The sequence below is a fragment of the Oncorhynchus masou genome, chromosome 3 (genome assembly GCF_036934945.1).
Source record: "Oncorhynchus masou masou isolate Uvic2021 chromosome 3, UVic_Omas_1.1, whole genome shotgun sequence".
In the NCBI taxonomy this organism is placed as follows: domain Eukaryota; kingdom Metazoa; phylum Chordata; class Actinopteri; order Salmoniformes; family Salmonidae; genus Oncorhynchus; species Oncorhynchus masou.
This window is the reverse complement of record NC_088214.1, coordinates 40,561,903-40,567,902: the sequence shown is the minus strand read 5'-3', so window position 1 is coordinate 40,567,902 and position 6,000 is coordinate 40,561,903.

Genomic DNA, 6,000 nt, shown 5'->3' with positions numbered 1-6,000 from the left:
CTCGTTTCTCTTTACTTATTTGAGCCGTTTTGCCATATGGACTTGGTATTTTACCAAATAGGGCTGTCTTCTGTATACCACCACTGCATTGTTACAACACAACTGATTGGCTCAAGAAGGAAAGAAATTCCACAAATTAACTTCCAGGTGACTGCCTCATGAAGCTGACAGAGAATGCCAAGAGTGTGCAAAGCTGTCATCATGGCAAAGGGTTGGCTACTTGGAAGAATCTCAAAACACTTTGATTTCTACATGATTCCATATGTGTTATTTCATAGTTTTGATGTCTTCACTATTATTCTACAATGTAGAAAATAGTAAAATGAAAGAAAAACCTTGAATGAGTAGGTGTGTCCAAACTTTTGACTGGTACACACACACACACACACACACACACACACACACACACACACACACACACACACACACACACACACACACACACACACACACACACACACACACACACACACACACACACACACACACACACACACACAAGACCCAAATGCAGACTGTAAGTAACAATGTTAATTAGAGCAACAGGGGCAGGCAAACGACAGGTCAAGGCAGGCCGAGGTCAATAATCCAGAGTAATGGTCAACGGGACAGGACAGCAGACAGGCTCAGAACAGGCAAGGGTCAAAACCAGGAGGGTGAAAAAAGCAAGACTGCGGAAAGCAGGAGCTGAGACAAACCACTGGTTGACTTGACAAACGAGACGAACTGTCAACAGACAAACAGAGAACACGTGTATAAGTACACAGGAGCTAATGGGGAAGATGAGCAACACCTGGAGGGGGGTTGAGACAATCACAAGGACAGGTGAAACAGATCAGGGTGTGACACGTGCCTTACTTTAAAAACGTCTTTCACTCCATCAGAACAGTGTTTGTAAATAATGTAATTGTTACCAAGTACTGTAAAGCCTAAAAAATAAAAATATAATATTGATATCAGAGATGGTCATGGATGGACATTTCTTTAGCCTCATCCCTTAGCTCTTTACCAAAACAGTAGCGAGGAGACCACTTTGTCATTGTTTGAACTACAGATTGCTCATTTAAATCGCTAATATTTCTAACAGAAAATACAGAAAACAATGAATGAGACTGATATAATGTCAGTGTTTTCATTGATTTAAAATGGATTTGACATCCTGCTTATAACCAGCGTATCCCATTTGTCCTAAGGGGTAGTTACAACCAAGGTTGGAGACTATTGGTAACTATTGGTGATATAACACTGACGCTCGACATTTTAAGATGACTTCACAGTTGTCACAGAGAGAGAACCCAACAAACAAGATCATGGATAAAATGCAATCAGCAGTTGCAGCAACTCACTGGAAGCTTTAAAGCAAGTCTTTACATTTAAATACATTAATTGTGTTTAATAGAGACAGTTGTGGTTGAACAACGAAGCAGTGTAGCCTGATCCTCGAACATTCAGATGGTTCTTCTTCATTCAGAACAATTTAATATAAAGAGTTGCCTGTTTATTCACTCTGTTTATTCACTCACGCTTGTGGTGAGTTTATGTTATATCTGCCTATAAAACCAATACTACATGGGATACTAATTGAATGCCACACAGTGATTCATGTTGGGGCGGCAGGGTAGCCTAGTGGTTAGGGCGTTGTACTAGTAACCGGGAGGTTGCGAGTTCAAACCCCCGACCTGACAAGGTACAAATCTGTCGTTCTGCCCCTGAACAGGCAGTTAACCCATTGTTCCCAGGCCGTCATTGAAAATAAGAATGTGTTCTTAACTGACTTGCCTGGTTAAATAAAGGTTAAAATTAAATGTTTATTAAAGACGTAACAATAAGGGTCATGGTAACGAAGCATGAGGTTTTACAAAGCGAGCTGTGTGCTCTTTCCCCATAGGAGCCAGTTTTCCCACAGTTAATATGAGCTGGTTTCCAGTGTTGAACTAGTTTAACAGAATCAGTGTTTTGTAAATGAAAAGAAAGTCTGGTAATATTATTCCTGAACATGTTGGGTGTGTTTTGTTTTCTCACAGATATTCTGATCAAAGGAGTTTGCAAGTGGCGGTGGTGAGACGGCAAGGAGAAAAGAGAAGAAGAGAAGAGGAAGAGCGGCAAAGGCACAAGTCAATAAGGAGATGAGATGGCGGGTTGAACAAGACTGCTTGTATAACAGGTGATCAATGAAGGGAGAGAGTGGTAGGAGGGTGGAGAAGGAGAGGGGAGAAGCGGTGGTCTGTTGGAGTGGTGAGGAGCATGAAGATCTGCTCCGCGAGCAAAAAGGGTGGAGGAGGTGGTGGGAAGAGAAAGAAGAAGAAAATAGAAAGAAATTAAAGATCAAATGAGATTGAGCACAATGAAGGAAGAGACACCAACTATCCAGGAGGCTATGGAGAGAGAGAGAGAGAGAGATTAGTGATTCTATCAATGTGATACAGAAAGAGAACGAGGGGAGGATAAAGGGGGAGAGAAAGATGGAAAGAATGACGGAGGAAGAGGGACAGAAAAAGAAAGAACAGCAGAGGAGGAAGCAACAAAGGAGCATAAAAGAGAGTGGGAAATCCACTGGAACAACAGAGAAAAATAGATGGAGTTTGAGGCCCAATGGGGAAAGTTGAATAGATTGACAGAGAAACAACAGAATAATAAAGAGACTTAAGTGTGAAAAGCCAGAGAGACAATTGATTGAACTCAGGCCTGCAATGACTGACAGAGAGAGCGAGAGGGCGACAGAGACCAGGTAAGGAAGACATTTTTGTTGTGTTGTTTTAAAAATATATATTATAAGTAATCGTAGAAATGAATTGTATTCCTTTTGATTATTATTTACAAACATAATTTTACTTTCAGTTCGAGGGTGGTTGGATATCGGAGAACAGCTTGAAAAAAACTGAAAAAGCAAAGGAAGTTGGGGGGAAATGGAGAGACAAAGAAAGAGGGTAAGTCAAACTAGATAATTGTATAAATAATATTGAGGATGTCTTATGGTGATTACAAAGTATAATGTTCAAATTCCCAAGCCCACACTGTAGTTCCATACACTGTAAACCCCAAGACATTTTTAACTCAAATACTTCTGGTAAAGTTGAACTGAAAGTAAATAAAAAGTCATTATTGCTCAAAATGTTTGTGGTCCTGACTCAAAACTACACTGACCAAAAATATAAATGCAACATGTAAAGTGTTGGTCCCATGTTTCCATGATCGCATACTTATTCCAGATGCACAAAAAGCTTATTTTTTCTCAAATGTTGTACACAAATTTGTTTGCATCCCTGTTAGTGAGAAATTTCTCCTTTCCCAAGATAATCCACCCAGCTGACAGGTGTGGCATATCAAGGAGCTGATTAAACAGCATGATCATTACACAAGTGCACCTTGTGCTGGGGACAATAAAAGGCCACTCTAGGGAATATGCAACTGTCCACCAGAGCTATTGCCAGAGAATTCCATGTTAATTTCTCTTGGAAGTACCATAAGCCACATCCAACTTCGTTTTAGAGAATTTGGAAGTACATCCAACCGGCCTCAACCGCAGACCACGTGTAACCTTGCCAGCCCAGGACCTCCACATCCCGCTTCTTCATCTGAGAGACCAGCCACCCGGATAGCTGATGACACTCTGGGTTTGCACAAGCAAAGAATTTCTGCATAAACTGTTTTGAACTCAAGGAAGCTCCTCTGCATGCTCGTGGTTCTCACCAGGGTCTTGACTAGACTGAAGTTTGGCATCGTGACCGACTTCAATAGAAAAATACTCCCCTTCGAAGGCCACTGACACGCTGGAGAAGTGTACCCTTCATGGATGAATCCTGGTTTCAACTGTACCGGGCAGAATGGCATTGTGTGGGCGAGCAGATTGCTGATGTTAACGTTGTGAACAGAGTGCCCCATGGTGGCGGAGGGGTGATGGTATGGGCAGGCATAAACTACGGACAACGGACACAATTGCATTTTATCGATGGCACAGAGATGGGAGGGCTTGGCACAGAGATAACGTGACGAGATCCTGAGGCCCATTGTTGTGCCATTCATCCGTGACCATCAGGTCATATTTCAGCATGAGAAATGCACATCTGTACACAATTCCTGGCAGCTGAAAATGTCCCAGTTCTTCCATAGCCTGCATACTTACCAGACATATCACCCATTGAGCATGTTTGGAATGCTCTGGATTGATATCCAGCAACTTTGCACAGCCATTGAAGAGGACAACATTCTACAGGCCACAATTAACAACTGATCATCTCTATGCAAAGGAGATGTTTCGAGCTGAACGAGAGAAATTGTGATCCCAACAGATACTGACTGGATGTCTGATCCACCCTACTACCTTTTCTTACCTTTTTATTTGTGACCAACAGATACATATCTGTATTCCAAGTCATGTGAAATTCATAGATAATTTAATTTTTGTATTTTTATTTAACCATTATTTAACTAGGCAAGTCAGTTGAGAATAAATTCTTATTTTACAATGAAGGCCTACTCTGGCCAAACCCTCCCCTCTAACCCAGACGACGCTGGGCCAATTGTGCACCGCCCTATGGGATTAGAGCCTAATTCATTTATTACTTGACTGATTTTCTTAAATGAACTGTAACTCAGTAAAATCTTTGAAATTGTTGCGTTTATATTTTTGTTCAGTGTAAATGAGAAGTCACACCAACTCTATTTTTGTAAGTTATGATAACAAATGAACTGGTTTTAATATCTGTGTTTTTGCATGTACGTTGAGTGACTGATTGATTAATCTTGTGGTACAAAAAGCTAAATAACATACATTTCTCTAACCTAATCCAATCTTTTTTTCTTTCTCCCCATTTCCGTGGTATCCAATTGTTAGTAGTTACTATCTTGTCTCATGGCTACACCTCCCGTACGGGCTCGCGAGAGACGAAGGTCGAAAGCCATGCGTCCTCCGAAACACAACCCAACCAAGCTTCTTAACACAGCGCGCATCCAAACCGGAAGCCAGCCGCACCGATGTGTCGGAGGAAACACTGTGCACCTGGCGACCTGGTTAGCGTGCACTTGTGCCCGGCCTGCCACAGGAGTCGCTAGTGCATGATGAGACAAGGATATCCCTACCGGGCCAAGCCCTCCCTAGCCCGGACGACGCTAGGCCAATTGTGCGTCGCCCCACTGACTCCCGGTCGCGGCCGCTGGGCGCGAACCCAGAGTCTCTGGTGGCACAGCTAGCACTGCGCCCCTAATCCAATCTTTTAGTTAGAATTTTTGCACCCAAGAAACAAAGAGATCTTCTGTTGGATCTGACAATTAATCTTGATGGTTGTACAGTCATCTCAAATAAAACTGTGAAGGACCTCGTTGTTACTCTGGACACTGAGCTCTCTTTTGACGAACATATCAAGAATCTTTTAAGGACAGCTTTTTTCGATTTTGGTAACATTGCAAAAATCAGAAACTTTCTGTCCAAAAATGATGCAGAAAAATGTATCCATGCTTTTGTCACTTATTGATTAGACTACTTCAATGCTCTACTTTCCAGCAACTGGATAAAGCACAAAATAAACTGCTAGAATCTTGACTAGAACCCCAAAATGTACCACATTACTCCAGTGCTAGCCTCTCTACATTGGCTTCCTGTTAAGGCTAGTGCTGATTTCAAGGTTTTACTGCTAACCTACAAAGCATTACATGGGCTTGCTCCTTCCAATCTTTGCATGGTAGCCATGCTGGTTAAGTGTGCCTTGAATTCTTAATCAATCACAGACAGTGTCACCAGCAAAGCACCCCCACACCATCACACCTCCTCCTCCATACTTCACGGTGGGAACCACACATGCAGAGATCATCCGTTCACCTACTCTGCATCTCACAAAGACAAGGCGGTTGGAACTGAAAACCTCAAATGTGGAATAATCAGACAAAGGACAGATTTCCATCGGTCTAATGTCCATTGCTTGTGTTTCTTGAACCAAGCAAGTCTCTTCTTTTTATTGGTGTCCTAAAGTAGTGGTTTCTTTGCAGCAATTCGACCATGAAGGC